The following is a 20,023-nucleotide window of genomic DNA, read 5'->3' on the forward strand; positions in this document are numbered from 1 at the left end:
TGCCTGTAGTGTAAGTGTGTGTGTGTGTGTGTGTGTGTGTGTGTGTGTGTGTGTGTGTGTGTGAGCCCTGTGGTGGCCTGCTACCCTACCATGAGGCCCCTGGTATAGGCTCCAGTATTCTTTTCATCAAAATTCTGCTCCACTATCCAGTCCAGTAGGTGGTGGTAATGCATTTTTAGCTGGTTTGTCCACTGCCAATATATTTTAAAGACGTAGTAGTTTGTGAGCTTGCCTTTTTTTGGGTTGCAAACAGTGTTGCCAACTTAATGACTTTAGTGAGTATTCAGACCCCTCTAGCGACACATTTTTTAAAAAGCAGCTAGCGACAAATCTAGTGATTTTTTCTGGTGTTACTGGACACTTTTGGAGACTTTGATGTGTCCGTACTGTACTGTTCTTAGATTTCTCAACTTGCAGCAGCTGCTGCCACCCCCGGCCCCCTCCCAAAGCATTTCCAGATGGCGCAGTTCTTTCTCAGCAGTCCCTCCCAGCTGCAATCACAGCAGTAGAGTTTCACAACTCTACTCACATAATGTACACACATTCTCTAAAGACTGTTGGGATATCAAGGTAGGAAAAGAGAATCCTTTTGCTAACAATTTTACTTTTAATTTCAAAATTAAATTATTTTTTGTTAGTAATGTAAGAAGGCTTTTTTTAGGTATTGTGATTTTTTTTTAACATTTCTATATTACATAATATATTGCACATAATCAATTATATAATGTTTGTTTTAATGTAATGAAATTCCTGTACTTAATAAATAGCCTTAAATCCTAGGGTTTAGAGCAGAGCGGTGCACATCGTTATCAGGAGAGGAGAAGAAAGGAGAGAAGAGGAACAACCACATTCCATTACCCTAGCTATCTCCAGTGAGTAATACATTTATTTTGTTCCAGCACTGCAGAGATCAGTTTAAAAAGAGGAGCTCACAGTACACACCTACAGAGGGTCTATAAATCATGAATCCATAAGGAGAAAAGCTGAGACATCTGCCAGATAAACCTGACCTGTAGAAACCTCAGCAGCCTGGAGGTAAATTGACTATTTAAACTTAAGGAACAGGGTGACATCTAGTGATGTTAAAGAGGCAGTGACAAAGATTAACTAGAATGATCCATTTTGAAGAGAAAAATATGTCCTGCTCTCTGGGCTTTTAAGGTCATGCACTGTGGATATCGCTTCCTCCTGACAACCTCCTTTTCCGCTTGTATGTATTCTTAATAATGATCAAGAAATTGGTGTGAATGTGGCTTTCTTTAGTGTTTCCTGCCTTTTACATTGTTCAATCTCAGGGGACATTAGTGCAATCGCTCTTTTGCTTTCCAGTCTTGTCACTTACAGTAAATGACAAATACACAAGCAAACTGGCAGTAATAAATCTCTCTCTCTCACACACACACACACACACACACACACACACTTACTGGCCATGGGAAAGTTCTGGAATTTGTCTGGGTGTGGTCTCTTTTTTTTATCAATAATAGCAGGCAGCATTTACTGTCATGTAGTGAAAGTGAAAGTATCTAGCAGTCTTTAATGGGGGAGGGGGGGATAGTACTGAGATGTGCAGCAACCAATCAGAAAAGTGGAATGACAGGATTGGTTGAAGTACTGAGATGTGCAACAGCCAATCAGAAGCAGCAAGCAATAGATGGAACCACTAAGAAACCTGAAATAAGAGAAAAAGGCAACAGACAAAAAAAAAAAAAAAAAACACCCAATAATGTACTGGAATGTAACAGACAGAGAATCTTATGTCTGTGTTTACCTCATCCAGGCCATGGAAGAAGCCTGCCTAGACATATCAGTAGATGCATGCCAGGGGTGGATCAGGCACGCAAAAGAATTTTACCCCTGCTTTCTGGCAGAGGCCACTATAGCCTGTGATGTGGATGCAATTCTCTGGCCTGACCCAGACCAAAAACAGGATGCTGAGGTGGAATAATGTTTTTGGTGTGTGTTGTACTGTATAGTAGATGTGTGTATAGTAAATGTGCCACTGTATATACATTGGTTGTGTCTTTTGTGTTCACCATGTGAAAAGGTTTTTGAGGATAAGAACCACAAGCAACATAACTTGCCAGTTTTGGAAATACAGTATTGTTCCTGATTTATTGAACCAATCTGTAAGAATATGTTGAAGTGTGTTTTTGAGGCCCTGTGTGTGATGTCTGTGGGCAAAGTTTGTTTTTTCAGCAAGAGTGAATGGTTTTAAGTGTGGAGCCTCATTTTAACCTGAAAATACGATGTTTGGAAAATTAGGTGAGACATAATGGGTTTGTACTTACTGTTTTGAGAATACGAAGCATAGTTTCAAGAAATGTGTTTAAGCAATTAAGGAGAAACTGTACAGTAAAGCTAAATTGTAGCATATACTTGATTGTTTACTTTTGATTTACTCATCTTTAGTACAAGTTAAACAGAATTACTTTTTTTAACAACTATAGAATTTCAAGTGAAATATACTTTGTATGTATTTCAAACTACTGATTTATGCAAGTTGAGATAACTTGACATTTTCTGCATTCATCTTGAAGTTGACTTTATTTCATAAGTAACCCATTAAAACGATGCAAATCGATTGCCTTAAAAAAAAAACAAGTAAACATTACTCCAACAACTTGAGTGCATCAATATTATAAAACACTGAGAAGTGGTTCGCAGTTTCACAAGGAATACACTTACACCTTGACAAATACTCTAAGGCAGTGACAGTTGAAGGGTCAATTTATTGTATTTTTTTTTTTTTCTTAAGAAATGACAGGTTCATTGATGGTCCATATAAGTTTACATTGGGGTATAAGATTATTTTATAATATGTAATCTAAAACGATAATGAAGCTTCGGATGTTAAAAACTTCCAGCTGCTTCTTTTAACATCTGAAAATGGCGCCAATTCACCATTTTTTTTTTTATTGAACAAAAATATCGAACAAGATATACGGTCACATCTCCTCTTATACTGAACTTTCAGTCTCACATATTATTATGCACATCAATCCCTGGTTCCTCTCAAGGTTTCTTCCTATTACCATCTCAGGGAGTTTTTCCTTGCCACTGTCGTCGTCGTCCTAGGCTTGCTCATCAGGGACAATCATATAATTTTGATTCATACACATTCACATTTCATACAAACTTAATTCTTTTGATTGTGTAAAGCTGCTTTGTGATGATGTAAATCGTTAAAAGCGCTATACAAATAAAATTTAATTGAATAGCAAGTTGTATAAACGTTGATCAAAAATAAGGCATATATTAATTACACAGAAAAATAAGTATTGAAAAAGCACAAAAAAATAATATTATATATATATATGACAAAATAAATTTAAAAGTAAAATAAGTGAATACAAATGAAAAAAAAAAGGGTCTCTTTATTTTTCTTCAAATAAACCAAAGTCTCCATTATTCCAAAAAACTTCTTGGCCTTTTTACCTTTCATATGTTCCAATGATGGAACATAATTGCAAATAAAATCATTTGTAAAGACTGAAAAACCAGGTTTAGTTTTATACATTTGCATTTATGCATGAAAAACTTGCCTAAAATCAGCATTATATCATTTACATTTAGGCATTTGGCAGACGCTCTTATCCAGAGCGACTTACAAAAAGTGCTTTAATGTTTACAACATTGGATACATACTTACACTGGGTTAACTAGGTTAATAACTAAGTACCATTAGTCCAACACATCTGAGTTTTTTTTTTTTTTTTTTTTTTTTTTTGGGGGGGGGGGGGGGGGGGGGGGGTTAGTCCAAATACTGGAGAAACAGATGCGTCTTGAGTCGTCGTTTAAAGATAGTCAAAGTCTCTGATGTACGGACATCTAGAGGAAGTTCATTCCACCACCTAGGTGCCAGAACAGAAAAGAGCCTGGATGAATGCCGCCCTCGATCCCTGAGAGATGGTGGGATGAGGCGAGCAGTGCTGGAGGATCGGAGGGAACGTGGTGCAGTTCGTGGTGTAATTAGCGCAGAGAGGTAAGTGGGTGCTGGGCCATTTTTAGCTTTGTAGGCAAGCATCAGTGTTTTGAATTTGATGCGGGCAGCTACAGGAAGCCAGTGCAGGGAGCGGAGGAGTGGGGTGGGGTGGGGAAAACTTGGGAAGGTTAAAAACGAGTCGTGCTGCTGCATTCTGGATCAGTTGCAGAGGACGAATCGTGGACAAAGGCAGGCCTGCCAGGAGCGAGTTGCAGTAGTCCAGTCTTGAAATAACGAGGGACTGAACAAGCACCCGAGTAGCCTGTGAAGAAAGAAATGGGCGAATTCTTCTGATATTGTAAAGAAGAAATCGACAAGAGCGAGTAAGGTTAGCGATGTGTGGGGAAAATGACAGATGATTGTCCACGGTTACCCCAAGATTGCGGGCAGTGGTTGAGGGAGTGATTTGGTTGTTGTCCATGGATATCACAAGGTCTTGACCTGGAGATGAGTCACAAGGGATAAACAACAGTTCGGTTTTACTGAGATTAAGCTTCAGCTGATGAGCAGCCATCCAAAAAGAGATGTCTGCCAGACATGCTGAGATCCGGGTGGAAACCTGAGTGTCAGAGGGAGGAAAGGAGAGAACAAGTTGAGTGTCGTCTGCATAACAGTGGTATGAGAATCCATGCGATAATATGACCTTACCAAGAGACCGGGTATAGAGGGAGAACAGAAGAGGACCAAGTACTGAGCCCTGCGGGACACCAGTAGAGAGTCTACGTGGGGCAGATGTAGATCCCCTCCATGTTACCTCATATGACCTTTCTTTTAGGTAAGAAGCAAACCATTGCCACGCTGTTCCACAAATTCCAAGGCTTGTAAGAATAGATAATAGAATCTTGTGGTTCACGGTGTCAAATGCAGCTGACAGGTCCAGGAGGATGAGGACAGATGAAAGTTTAGCAGATCTAGCAGCATGGAGCTTCTCAGTGACTGACAGAAGGGCAGTCTCTGTGGAATGTGCCACTTTGAATCCAGATTGGTTTGGGTCATTAAGGTTGTTCTGTGAGAGATAAAGAGACATTTGATTATAAACCGTTCTTTCAAGAATTTTGGAAATAAAAGAGAGCAGTGATACCGGGCGATAGTTGTTAACTTCTGATGGGTCCAGGCAGGGTTTCTTGAGGATGGGAATAACCCTCGCCTTCTTAAAAGCGGCAGGAACATGACCAGATGATATGGATTGGTTGATGATGGCTGTGGTGAAGGGAAGGAGGTCTCGTGAGATGGCCTGGAGCATTGTGGAGGGGATTGGGTCTAATGAACAGGTGGTGGGGTTAGATGACGAGATGATCTGTTGAATCTCGTCAGATGACAAGTTGGAAAATTCTACTAAAGGAGGGAAGGAAAGGTCCTGAGGTTCTGCCGTAGGAGTTTGGTTGAGAGCGAAGGACTGGCGGATTGCTGCAATCTTCCCATCGTAGAATGTGGCAAAATCGTCAGCAGTCAGAGAGGAAGGGGCAGGAGGAGTCGGTGGGTTGAGTAGTGAGGAGATGTTGTGGAGTTTGCCAGGATCATGTGCAGACGCTTCCAACTTTTGTCTGAAGAAGGTAGTTTTGGCAGAAGTCACATCACATGAGAATTTGGAAAGAAGAGTCTGGTAAGAGATGAGATCTGCATCAAGCTGTGATTTCTTCCATCTTCTCTCCGCAGTTCTTAATTCTCTCCTGTTGTTGCGCAGTACATCAGATAGCCAAGGAGCAGGACAAGACGTCTTCCTTGGTTTAGATGACAGCGGGCAAAGGAGATCTATGGATGAGGAGAGAGAGGAGAGGAAAGTTTCAGTCGCAGTCTCTAGTGGTAAAGAGGAGAAGGAGTCTGGGAGGAATGATAGGGTGTATGAAGACACAGAGGAAGGGGAGACAGAGTGAAGGTTTTTGCGGGTAAAAGAGACATTTTGGTGGTTAGGTTTACATAGAATGGGAAGGGTTATGGTGAAGGATACCAGGTAATGATCAGATTTATGAAGAGGAATAGTAGTGATATCTGTGACTGGGGAAGGGCGGCAGAAAACAAGGTCGAGAGAATTTCCTGCCTTGTGTGTAGGAGGGCAGCTGTTTAGAGTTAAAGAGAAGGAGTTAAGGAGAGGGAGAAGGAAAGAGGATTGGAGTTTATCAGATGGAAGGTTGAAATCTCCTAGAACAGTGAGAGGAGTGTTAGCAGAAGGAAAAAGACTAAGTAGTATGTCCATTTCATCTAGAAAGTTTCCTAGAGAGCCAGGAGGACGGTAAATAACTAAGATGTGGAGGTTAATTGGAGAGGTTACCTTAACTGCATGAAATTCAAATGATGAAAAACTGAGATGAGACAGGGTGATGGGCGAGAAGGACCATCTCTTGGACAACAGGAGACCCGTACCACCACCTCTGCCAGTTTCTCGTGGAGTGTGAGAGAATACATAGGCAGAGGATAGGGCAGCCGGTGTAGCTGAGTTCTGAGGAGATATCCAGGTCTCAGTCAGTGCCAGAAAGTCAAAAGAGTAATGAGTAGCTAGGGCAGAGATAAAGTCTGCTTTCTTTACAGCAGATTGGCAGTTCCAGAGCCCACCTACCACCAGTGCAGGACAATGAGACAGTACTGGAGGGTAGATGAGGTTTCTGGGAGATCTGCCTCTGCTGTGTGAGTAAAAGCATCTTGGTCTGTGAGAACTGACAGAGATAGGTTGAAGACACATGCTAGACTGAGGCAACTGTCTATAGAAACTTGTACTTCTTGGCAAACAAGAGTTTAAATCAATTCTTTGTGCACTCCCTTTGTTGCAGGATGTTCTTATTAACCGCTACAGATACTTGTGTCTGTAGCGGAGACACCTTCAATATATGTAGCTAAGCCCTGCCCACAATTCACACCTTAAGGAAGCCTGAAACTACTCTTGATTAATTACCTGAGAACTAATTGCTTTAGACCTACTTCAATCACACTGCAATCAACACTACCAAACAGCAAAAACTAGGTACAGTATACAGTATGAACTAATTGTGTTTTCAAAAACAGTACAAAAGTTAAAAACCTACCTTACCAGTGGAGAAGAATCCAATTTAGAAAACTAAAGCACACTAAAGTATGAGCTAGATCCACCTTCAATATATGTAGCTAAGCCCTGCCCACAATTCACACCTTAAGGAAGCCTGAAACTACTCTTGATTAATTACCTGAGAACTAATTGCTTTAGACCTACTTCAATCACACTGCAATCAACACTACCAAACAGCAAAAACTAGGTACAGTATACAGTATGAACTAATTGTGTTTTCAAAAACAGTACAAAAGTTAAAAACCTACCTTACCAGTGGAGAAGAATCCAATTTAGAAAACTAAAGCACACTAAAGTATGAGCTAGATCCACCTTCAATATATGTAGCTAAGCCCTGCCCACAATTCACACCTTAAGGAAGCCTGAAACTACTCTTGATTAATTACCTGAGAACTAATTGCTTTAGACCTACTTCAATCACACTGCAATCAACACTACCAAACAGCAAAAACTAGGTACAGTATACAGTATGAACTAATTGTGTTTTCAAAAACAGTACAAAAGTTAAAAACCTACCTTACCAGTGGAGAAGAATCCAATTTAGAAAACTAAAGCACACAGTTTTTCTCATATCAATGAGAAAGTTATTATTCTTATCATCCAGTAGTATTCCAAATATAATATGTTTTCTTTCAAAAGTGGGCAGTGATTGTATCTTTAGCTCCAACCAATAAGTACAAGTTGTGCTTTCCTGATAGACACGTTTTTTCCATATAAAGTTAAATTAATTTGGTTGATGGTCCTAATGGCTCTATTAGAAATAAAAAGGCAAGATGCAGGATAGATGAATCTAGACGGACGTTCCATTTTAGTTAAATAAACTTTGCCAAAAATAGATAAATCCCTCTGCATCCATACCTCAAGTCTATTTTTGCACTCATTCCATCTATCCAAGACATTCTGCTTCCCCGTCTTGATATCATCTTTAGAAATGTGTATGGCTAAATATTTAACATTCGATTTAATTGGAATGTTATATGCAGTTCTAAGATGACATTCGTGTATGGTAATAATTTCACATTTCTCAATATTAAGTTTTAAACCCGAAAATTTGGAAAAGTTATCAACTATCTCAATTGCTTTAAGGATCTGATATGCCCATCATATGGGGCGACCATCCGGCCTTGACTTTAGTTAGGAAAACTGGTTTAAAAACACTTTAAATCAACTTAAATATATTCCTTTTCCTGTTGGCATAATTTTAAACATGTTTTACACTCATTGACAAAACTATAAAGCATTTGCACATATATTTCTATCATGATATACAAACGAATGTTGTCCGAATTATGTTGATTCTATCCATATCATCCGGGGCGACCATCAACAAACCACAATTTTGGGACCTTTATTTTGAAAAACATTTCAAGGATGGGATACTGCATCCGCCAGACACAAGTGAAGACCCCCTGGAAACAACTGTAAGGTAAATCAGTCTCTCTCATATAGTAAGAAAAAGCTGTTTTTTAACTGCTGTAATGTCTAAGTCACTTTTGGTCATCATGTGGGGCGACCACCCCAAAACTGTGAATTATAACTTTTTTCCCACAAATCTATATTTTGATGATAAATTTGATAGTGCTTTGTCACTAGAAGAAGCTTGTTTGGTTTCTGAGGCTAACCGTTAGCCTGTTATACTTAAGTAAACTTGAAAACATCATATGGGGCGACCGAGTATCATCTGGGGCGACAACTGCTGAGTGTTTTAAATGATAGATATATGTCCTATATTTGTAGTTTTCATATCCTATACATCAATTATATACATAGAGTTAATTGTTTAAGCATAATTATTTGTATATTTTATCTATTTTTTTAATTCAGCCATTTTCCATTCCTTTTATAGGGATAAACATTTATTTTTTTGTTGTAGTACAATCCTACAGGAAAAATGTAAAAAAAATGTTAAAAACTACACAATGACATTCTATTTATCTGACTATACATGTATTAGTCATTTAAAACAAGTTTTAACCTATTTTACCTATTTCCTAGATGGCACGATTAACAAGCAAAGAGAGGACTGCTCGTCATAGACAGAAAGTCAACTCCAACCCTGCACCAAGAGCAGAGTATCTCAACATCAAAGTACAACGGTTGTTACAGTGTCTTGCATAAATTCACTGTAGTCACGACAAGTCGTTTGCTGTGTTCTGTAGCTTCGGTAGATTACAGTTACAACAATTTATTTTACTGTATACTTTACCTCACAGTATCACGGTCAAAAGCGTGTGTTCTCCACACCTTTCTGTATCCTTCCGTGTCGTAACAACAACTTGCAACTAACGTGTGTGATAGACATGCAGCTACACAACTGTGGGATGATGTCACAGAACAACTTATGAAATGATGTCACAATACAACTTACGAGTATAATAGTAAGTGCTTAAACTAATAAACTCAATGGACTTAATGTATAATGCTTAACTAACAAATTGAAATGAAATAAACACAACAACAAATACAAGAATGAAATATGGCCCTTACAATGAGAAAAGAAAAGGAAAGGGAAAGAAACTTATTATTTGTGATATTTGAATGGTTAATTGAGATGCAAGTAGTGTTCATCCCTGTCCAATAATTAAAAAAGGTTCCAAAAAATGAGATTCTTTACTCAGTTTCTTAAGTTCTTGAAGCATTTAATGTGTGTTGCAATAAAAATTATATAATTTTAAATGTTAATGTCCTTCTGATTTGTTATATTTAAATGTTGAAATGTTATTCGAATAAAAAGAGTTAAATTTTCTTTCGTCTTGAACTCTTTTGTGTACATTTTAACTGAATTTTTTATACCTGTGGTTTTCTTATCATTTGGGGTGACCATATGTCATGTGGGGTAACCAACAAATGGCAATAATTACACTAACTTCATAACCAAATATCCATCAGTTTAGCCTCAAATATTAATCAGTGGTATGCTATTGTTGAATGTGTAATATCTGTATAAATGGTAATATAGTTTTTTTGCTTTTGAAGTAAAAATCAGTATTGTAACTGGGTAATGAGGGAGACTCTGATATTATAGAATAAACTTGTGAAATAATGGTTTTCATAAAATGAAAGGGCACTAAAGTTTATCTTTCTTCATCAGTTTATCTATTTACTGATACGAGTTCAACTAGTCTTAATGATACATAAAAATGGGAATTTTGAGATATATTACGGTCGCCCCAGATGACTTTTTTAAGGCTTTTTTTTTTTTTTTTTTTTTTTAAAGTCTTATCCGTCAATGACCCATATGCAGTTATTTCTTTAATAATTGGGGTCTGTTCTGTGATATGATTTTTGTTTACCTGTTTAATATAGGAAATAGATTTCTGACAACGTTTATATTTAAGAAATATTCTATTTACTTGTCCATGAGACCAAATTATCATCACTATCAATACTTGAAATCATATCTTTAACCAAATTTGCATACTCATCTTTTACAAAAAGGTTAGAATTAAGTTTCCAATAACCTTTATTACAAACATGTTTGTTTTTATGATTTATTGTTAGTTCAATTGAACAATGATCTGTAAGAGGAGCTGCCAAAAAACTGGATATTTTTTGATTGTATAAAAAAATTATAAGAAATTAATCAAAAATCAATTCAGGAAATGCTAGAGGCATCAGGTTTAAACCAAGAAAACTGTCTTTGATATGGGTTTGCTTCACGCCAGAAATCTATTAAACCGTTTATTACAAAAGTGTACATAGCATTAATGCATTATAATGATGTAAATCATATTTAGTTGGTGATCTATCTAGCCACTCAACATACACCATATTAAAGTCACCACCCAATATAACAAAATCAGTAGCATATTTTGTTTTAATTTTCTCTAATATTAATGAGATTTCTGAAATTAAAAGTTTGTTTTTGGATATATTGTTATACCTATACACATTTCCCAAGATAATGTAACAGTTATCTATTTTTTGAATACAAAACAACCATCCAAGTCCATCTAAAGCAGATCTTGATTCAATAAGTGTCCCAGTTAAGTTGTTAAATAAAAAAGCAACACCTCCTGAATGCGTTGTGCTATGAGCGAAGAAAATTGGTTTACCCCACTGATTAGACCAAAAAGTACAATCACCGCCACTTGAGTGGGTTTCCTGCAAAAGAACACATTGAGCTTTTTTCTCTTTACAAAAAAAAGTAGCTTTTCTTTTGGTATTATTTCTTGGACCCCTAACGTTTAATGAAAGAAAAGAAATACAACTATTAAATTGAAACATTAAATAGATATAACACTATAAACAAGCAGACGAAAAAAAGAAAAAAAAATTAACCTATCCCAACGGGGATGAAATATTGTCACTTATCAAAATCTGACTCAGCCAATTCACCCATTCATAAGCTAAGCATGCACAAATTGTGTTATGCATGCTCTGACAAGTCTTGATTCTTCTTACTCTTTTTTCTTCATTATTCTTGGGTGCACCAATGCCTCTCATTGGTACAGTAATGTCATTGCTTCCTTTGTTGCTACTTATGTGTTGCAAGTAAACATCACTACACCTATTAAGTAAATCGTTTTACTCACTCTGCAATTAAGTGTAACTCAACACAACCTTGTAAAAAGTATAGTTTTAATTTTTAAGTAAAGTTTACTATTTATATGCGAGTCAGCAAAGCTATTGGAATTTACAGTGTATGTATACCTCAACTATAAGAGACAAAATAAAAATAAAAAAATCCAGAAAATCACATTGTAGGATTTTTAAAGAATTTATTTGCAAATTATTGTGGAAAATGAGTATTTGGTCAATAACAAAATTTCATCTCAATACTTTGTTATATACCCTTTGATGGCAATGACGGAGGTCAAACGTTTTCTGTAAGTTTTTTTTAGGTTTTCACACACTGTTGCTGGTACTTTGGCCCATTGTGGTTAAACATGCATTGCTTTCTATGACATACAATCTCTCCATAATTCTGTATACTAAAACTATCTTGTTCAGGATCATCATGTAGAACATCATTCACTTTTGTTTCATTCAGTTACTTCCCTTTAAATCTGCCGTTCTGATTGTACTTGTTACACTTTTAAGAATAAGATGACGCTCGTCTTTGGGCAACACATTTATTTCTGTAAAATAGTTATATGAAAACACTTTTAAACCCGGAGCACTTTTGCGTGTACACCTGCACTCACGCATTACATGCTGAACACTTACACTCTACTATTGTCCACGCCCAATCCTCTAAACGCACATTTAAACAATACGTTACATGACACAGATCTTCTGCTATCAACCCTAACAATAAACAAACATTTTTAAACTTACATCACAGATAATTATAAACAGTCAAGGATCAGATTATACTGCTTTAACAGATTCATGTCAATAGAAAACACAATATTTACAGTTATGAGGATGGCTTTTCCATGTCCACTTATTCACTTTTCCCCAGCATCAATACTGTGTATGAATCTGTCTCATGTCTCATTACATTAATCATGTAAATCACATCTTGAACTCAATATGAATTATATTAGGGTCAATGACGTGACGACCCCTTTTTCTGTCCGGGTTAATTTTATTTTGCAGAAAAAACTAAAAAAATACATAATTTCTCATCTACTTGTTATACCTTCTTTACCTACTAAACCACTCTAACTTCTCCAAATTTTTAAGTTTTTCATCATTTTTCTGCTATCCGAAGTGCCAAAACACCATATGGGGCGACCGTCCGGCCTTGACTTTAGTTAGGACAACTGGTTTAAAAACACTTTAAATTAACTTAAATATATCTCTTTTCCTAGTTGGCATAATTTTAAACATGTTTTACATCCATTGACAAAACTATAAAGCATTTGCTCATATATTTTTATCATGATATACAAACGAATGTTGTCCGAATTATTTTGATTCTATTCATTTTATCCGGGGCGACCATCAACAAACTACAATTTTGGGACCTTTATTTTAAAAAACATCTCAAGGATGGGATACTGCATCAGCCAGACACAAGTGAAGACCCCCTGGAAACAACTGTATAGTAAATCAGTCTCTCTCATATAGTAAGAAAAAGCTGTTTTTTAACGGCTGTGATGTCGTACACTGAAAACCCTAATAAGTTAATTGGACTAAATTGATTGAGTAAAAACGTTGCCTCAATTTACTGATTACATCTTGACTTGCTTCAGCTGTACAACTATGCATAAACTCTTCAATATCCAAAGGCATCCGTGACAAGCCATCTGCATTAGAGTTTCTCTTGCCTGGGTGGTACTGAATTATAAAGTTATAATCAGCCAGCTCTGCCACCCATCTATGTCCAGTTGCATTGAGTTTTGCAGGGTTGAGTACATACGTTATCTGTTTTGTGTACAGATAACATCAGAAACATTTACGGATAGCCACCTTCAATGCTAAAAACTCTAGCTTTGCGGAGTGAAGATGGTATCTCCTTTCTGGTGAAGGAGATAAGGAGTGAGGGAGCAATAGGCAATCATTCTCATCTTCACCTGTTGCCTCTGGTATAACACTGCTCCTAGACCAACTTGGAATGCATCACAATGTACAGTATGGCTGTGCAAAGTCAGGATATCCAATATTGTGTAACCCTCTCCTGTCACCAACTTGCCAAGAAACCTCACACGATTTAAACAGTTCACATTTCTTTGGGGTCAACTTTACTCTGTGTTCCTTATAACGCTGGAGAACAAGACGAATATGCTCCAAATGTTCAATTCAATTCAATTCAATTCAATTTTATTTATATAGCGCTTTTAACAATGGTCATTGTCCCAAAGCAGCTTCACAAAAAAAAAAAAAATAAAGATTTTTTTATAGAAAAGAAAAGAAAAGAAAATATTTGGAAGTGTGATAATAATGAAATGAATGAATGATGAATGAAATGTCTCTGATGAGCAAGCCAAGGGTGACGGCGAAGCTGCGACTATGTATCAGGTTGTCGTCAAGCTAGGGAAGGCATATTGTGTCCCTTAGGCCAGCCAAACAGTGTTCCATTTAAAACACTGTACTACTTTGATACTCTGCAGGAGCTGAACTAAGGCCAAATGGTATGCGCACCCATTCATAGAGTCCCCAGGGGGTGATGAGCGCTGTTAGTGGGCGACTTTCCTTGTCCAGATAGCCCTGGTGGTACTGTATGCTTTACCTTGGTCTAAGACCAAGAACCACAAACTTTCTCCCAGTGCATCCAACATATCTTGTATTCTTGGTATCGGGGGCTGCTCAGGAACTGATTTGCGGTTGAGTTCTCTGAAGTCAACACATAGACGAAGACACACACCACTGGTGATGAATAGGGAGATCGAGAGGGTGTGACCCACCCTCTTCTCAGTATATCTTGCAGGTACTCCTTCACTTAACTATGAAGAGGCTTTGGTACAGAAATGTAGGTCTTTTGCACTGGGGTCTTATCATGGAGGGTGATATGCATCTTGAGAGATGGTATACAACCCACATCGTCACTGTCATAGGCAAAGGCCTCACATTCCTCCCACAACACTCTCATCACTGCCTCCTGCTGTCCTTCTGGGAAATGGCAGAGATCCACAGGTGGATCCCAGACGTTAGGTCTTTTAACTTGCTTATCCTCTGGCTGTTGTGTGCTACTTGCATTGCCGGATCTTTTATCTGTGCTGTCCTTCCTTTCAACCGTCACCCCATTTTCTTTTGTTTGCATTGGTGCTGTGTATACAGTTTTAATGGGTTCCAGGTACCCAACTACTCTATGACAGTCCAGGTAGATGATGCGATCGGTGGTATTGGTCACAGATACGGGTATGTATGGTACTCTTCTCTGTGGTATCTCCACCAGTGTATCATTGTAAATCACACCTTTTGGTGGAGGGTTAAGGATGTTGTGTGAAAAGAACATGTGTTGGCCTTGAGCTTGTGAACTCACGTGTGCTCTTATATAAACAGTGGTGACCTGGTTAGCTGGCAAGGGCACTCTTTTTCTGCCAGTGCAAACTACACCAGCCTCTGAGTCTGAGTCGCCATTCTGCATTAACTTTACCACTTGATGAGCAGTCCTCACTGTGATTGCAAAGGCCTTACTCACTTTGTGTGCCAACTGCTTCCTTCCACCTTTAGCACTTTCCTCATTTCTGTTAATGATGGCCTCAATGACATTGTAACCAATGATGGGGTCACTGGCAACTGCCGAGTCACTGGACACAAGTATTGGTACGTGGAGATCGTTTGTGGCGACAGGGTCACTGCCTAATCTAAAGCTGACATCAATCCAGCCTATATACGGGATGGGAGTATCATTAGCAGCAAGAACCGTCAGTGTCTCATCCTCTAACAATTCTGATATGGGTCTTACCACGGTGTGGGAAAGGTGGTTAAGTTGCCAGGAGTCATTCACCATGCTGGATTGAGCTCCCGTGTCCCACAGGGCTTTAATTCTACAATTGTCCATAACACAATCTACTATACTGTACATCTAATTCCTACAAGGCTTACCAACTGTGGCTGGTGTCAAGGTAGTACATAATTAACCACCTTCGCTACTGAAAAAGTGCCAGCTGCTTTTTCTTCAAGAGCCGTTATTGGGTGCATGACTGGGCTGTGTGGTAGCTGCTTATTTTGGGGAACTTTTTCATCGACTACTGCTGGCCCCGTCCCAGTAGTCCCCACCCATTTCCCGATATGGCTCTGCACCCCCGAGAGAAGTGACCTTCCCGCCCGCATTTAAAACAGTGCAAACAGTTCTCAGCTCTTCCCTCATCTTTGCACTTCTTGCAGCCTATCGCTCTTTGTTTATGTTCTGGAGGACGAGGTTTTGCTGCCAGAAACATTTATTTCATTTCTTTGCGAAGTTCTTCCAACATCTCCTGTGCATTCAAGGTGTCAGGCTTAGTTTCATTCCCTTTTACTGTTTTGATCGCTGCTGTTGAGTTGGACTCCATGTTTTTAGAGAGTCTCTGGGCTGATTAGGGTTTTAAATGAGGGTCTGTTTGAAGCTCCTGCATTTTGGGTTTTTTCCCCACAGTGAATCTTTTCTGTTTGTCTTGTCTCTTACTCTCTACCTTTGCCGCCTCATCCACTTTCTGTATAAGCTCCTCATCTGTTATGCTCACATCACTGAGATAAGGCAAGATTTGGAACTTCACCGCATCACTCAACAGTCCTGTTTCTATTGCACGGAATACAAACTCTCTCCACTCTCTCCAATTTGCCCACAAATTTTAAACTCCCTTCGCAGTGTTACCTCAAGTGTGCCAGTTGTCTCCAATTGACTCTTTGGTGGAATATATGCAGTCATTCGAGGAGAGTGGTGTGGTGAAATGACTTTGTCTTTTCAATGAATATTAATAGGTTGCCACAGTACTGTTTAACTTCCTCATCCTCATTTTTTTTCCTCAAACTCATCCAATGCGTCCTCCGCCATCTTTATGAGTGCCCTCTGTGTCCTGCTGCAGAACTCTCCACTATCCAGGCCATCACATTTCATGTACCTGCAGACATCCATGAGAGCTGCTTCACAAAGCTGCCACAGAGTTGCACTCACCTCATCACGCAGGATCTGACTGGTTTCCATCTTACTGAAGGTTTGACTCACTGGAAGGAGGGAGGTTAATCGTGCTGGCCACACTGTCACCTCCTCCTGGCTGTGTGGCTCGCCAAAATATGTTACACTTTTAAGAATGAGACAACGCTCGTCCTTGGGCAACACATTTATTTCTGTAAAATAGTTATATGAAAACACTTTTAAACCCGGAGCACTCTCTTTCACATGTACACCTGCACTCACTCATTACATGCTGAACGCTTACACTCTCCTACTAGCGTCCACACCCAATCCCCAGCCTAGTGTACCAACTAGGGTGCCTTCGCTAGTAGCTAATTGTTACACGAACAGCAGTCTTAAAGAAACATGCACAATATTATCAGTCAGTATCACAGAAGTTCCAAAACGCTACTCAGCTTTAAAAAAAAAAAAAAATTAATAGGGGCAATAGTTTACTCTCTTTTTAGATGTACATAACCTTACAGGGCTACATATACATCATACAAAGATTACAAATACATGAGATATTCATTTGAATAATGATTTCATCAAAGTAACCATTTTTGAATTTTAACTTGGTGTGAGGTACCTATCATTATTGTCTATAGCACCTTATTGTTGTATTGCATTTTTCTTTATCTTTGCACATGAAAAGATATTTCTTACGTATTTAAAATGGCATTACTTTGTGTTTACTATTTTCTTTTTTGTTGGTAAGTAGTTAAAATGAGCCACTAATGATCAGTTAATTTCTCTTTTTTGTTATTTTTGTTTATCATTACAAATAGTGCAATGTGATAAAACTGAAAAAATAAAATTATTTTCTTCGTGGAAAAAAAACATGCTAATCTCATTTGTTTTTGCATCCATGTGGGCATTCGAGTCAAATTTATTGTATGATTTTTGTACTTAGTTTTTAAAAATAATTCTCTTCGCAGAACCTATATTAAAAAAATATCTTTCTCCGCATGAAAACGCAAAACGCCCTTTTAAGTGCTGTTAGGAGCATCCCTAATCAACAGGGGGCCAACCAGAAGCCTAGACAAAATGTCATCACCGGTTGCGCTTTGTAGAAATCCAACTGGGACTCATCCATAACTGCCATCACTGTCTGTGGGTTCTGTGTCGTCGAAGTTTTGTATGTATAATGATGAATTATAAATAACTGCGCGTGTATCTACACGCATGTAAAAAGTCCAACAAGCAACGTTAACACAGTCACTGGATTACTGTACGCTAGTCCACCATTGCATAAATATCCTCATAAACAAAGCTGACGTGAAATCACAGACATTGACATCATCAGCACACAAGTTATTGTCACAACAAGCCAAAATATCTATTTCCCCTGTCCTAACACCATGGAATATGGAGTTTTTAAAATTCTACACTTTGGATGGGGTTTTCCAAAAGCTCTGTTACATTGACTAAAACTGTGTTTTATGTGGATGAAAGGCCAAAGCCACAGATAAAAATGTGTGTTTTTAAAAATACCCAGCTACATGTAGACATGGCCTAAAACTTTTCAAATTAAAATGTAGTCTATACAAAGCAACTACAGATATCTGCCAACAGGGGGCATCCTTGATAAAGCCTTGGAAAAGCATTCCAAGTGACTACATCATTGCAGTCTGAAAGGTCCGACACAAATAAATAAAGTTTGTAGTTAAAAATTCCTATCTTCAGAGGAGCCGGGTTCTACAGCTTTAATTTATAATTCAAACTTCATTTAGGGGGATTTTAAATAAAATTACAAAGTCTCTGGGAAATATTCCCAATTTGTAAATCCACTCCATGCTACGTCTTGCCAGTGTTGACATCAGCCAGACATGTCTGTGGTTAGGTAACTTTTTACTGGTAACAAATGTCATACACGACGCAGCTCAGTAATGTTGTTTAAATCTACTACATTATTCGTGTGAACTGTGGTACATAATTGTGAAGCGTTTCAAAAAATTCTGCAAACTATGGCATGCATTTGTATCCAGCCCCTTTATTCTGGAACCCCTAAAATACAGTGGAACCAACTGCCTTCCAAAGTAAATTGGGTAAATTGAGTTCACCTGTGTGTAATTTAATCTCAGTACAAATACAGCTGTTCTGTGAAGCCCTCAGAGGTTTGTTGGAGAATATTAGTGAACAGATAGCATCAGGAAGCCAATGGAATACACAATACAGGATATTGAAAGCTACTGTATTTATCATTATACTCAACTTATACTCAACATTTATGTGAATTTTTACAATCAACATTTATGTGAACTGTGTGAATTCAAACATGTAATATCACATGACCTGAGGGCTTTCTTTAAGAGACAAAAAAAGTTTAAAGGAATTTATTTCTTACAGTTGTTTTATTTTATTGCAGTATCACATTTAATTGGTATACAACTATAACTACTGACATACAATATAGTTATTAATTTCTGAAAAAACTAATAACTCTGGTGTCCAGACTGAAGTTCAATGCTATAAAAAGGCTTTCTACTGCCTTGTTGAATTGGGATATTACACAGAAGAACAGCAAAGCCTAAAGAAAGGGGGGAAAACAATGTTCCATTAATGATGCTAATACTTTTAAACATATGAAACAAACCCATTTTATTGTATATTATCAGATATTATTTTTAAGCACAATGTGATTTAAACAGCATCTCAGTGCACTGCACCTACTGTATAGTACCAACTTCATTATATGTTTTAAATATACTAGGTGGCTTTGTTGAGGAAATGTTTAATCTCTTTCCTATACAATAGATAAACTATTAACTATAAAAAATTGCACAAGCAAATTAGAAGTAATTTCAGATTTGCGCAAGACATTTTTATGTATTTAGGATAATTTGAGACATATAGCATTAATATATATATATAAGTGCTGTCATATCATAGGAACAGACTATAAAAGAAAAATAAAATGAAATGTAATTGAAATCCAAATGAAACAACAACAAAAAAAAAGTCTAAGGCGGCACAGTGGCTTAGTAGTTCGCACTGTCACCTTGAAGCTCCAGAGTCCACCTCCTAATCCTGGCCTGATGTAAAAGGGCAGTTCATTCCAGAGTTTAGGGGCTGTTACTGATAAGGCACAATCACCCAACTAGTCGACCTAGATTTCACCTAGATATCCAGGGTGATGTATATATTTATCTCATTATATGTGAGCAGTTGCAGGGTAAGGGCTCTGCTTAAAGGCCCAACAGTGGTAGGTTTTCTGGCACTGGGGTTCAAAGCAGTACTCTGTGTTAAACCGCTGACTACCACTGCCGCAGTTCTAATGGAATCTATTCCTAAAAAAAAAAAAAAAACGATAGAAAATAATTATTGATTAAGCATGAGAATGCGCTAGTGAAGATTTTTGTACATATCTATTTTAATCAAAACATTATTGGTGTTCATACGAGTGCAAGTTAAATTTTCATTCATTCATTCATTCATTTATTTATTGTTGTGTGTGTGATACAGTAGACGCCTTTCCTGCTTATAAGCAAAACATAAATTGAAGTTCAGTGAC

The 20,023-nt window shown here is 37.8% G+C and overlaps 1 protein-coding gene across 1 annotated transcript in view; it reads left to right on the plus strand.

Moving 5' to 3' along the window:
• Positions 1-288: 288 nt before the first annotated feature.
• The window catches only part of il2rb (interleukin 2 receptor, beta), a 41,798-nt gene continuing 22,063 nt past the window's right edge, over positions 289-20,023 (plus strand). The window contains exons 1-2 of the mRNA XM_053490262.1: positions 289-570; positions 781-872. The gene's annotated coding sequence lies outside the window, so the exon portion shown is untranslated. The remainder of the gene's footprint in view (positions 571-780; positions 873-20,023) is intronic.

The sequence above is a fragment of the Clarias gariepinus genome, chromosome 28, assembly GCF_024256425.1.
Source record: "Clarias gariepinus isolate MV-2021 ecotype Netherlands chromosome 28, CGAR_prim_01v2, whole genome shotgun sequence".
NCBI classification, from domain to species: Eukaryota; Metazoa; Chordata; class Actinopteri; order Siluriformes; family Clariidae; genus Clarias; species Clarias gariepinus.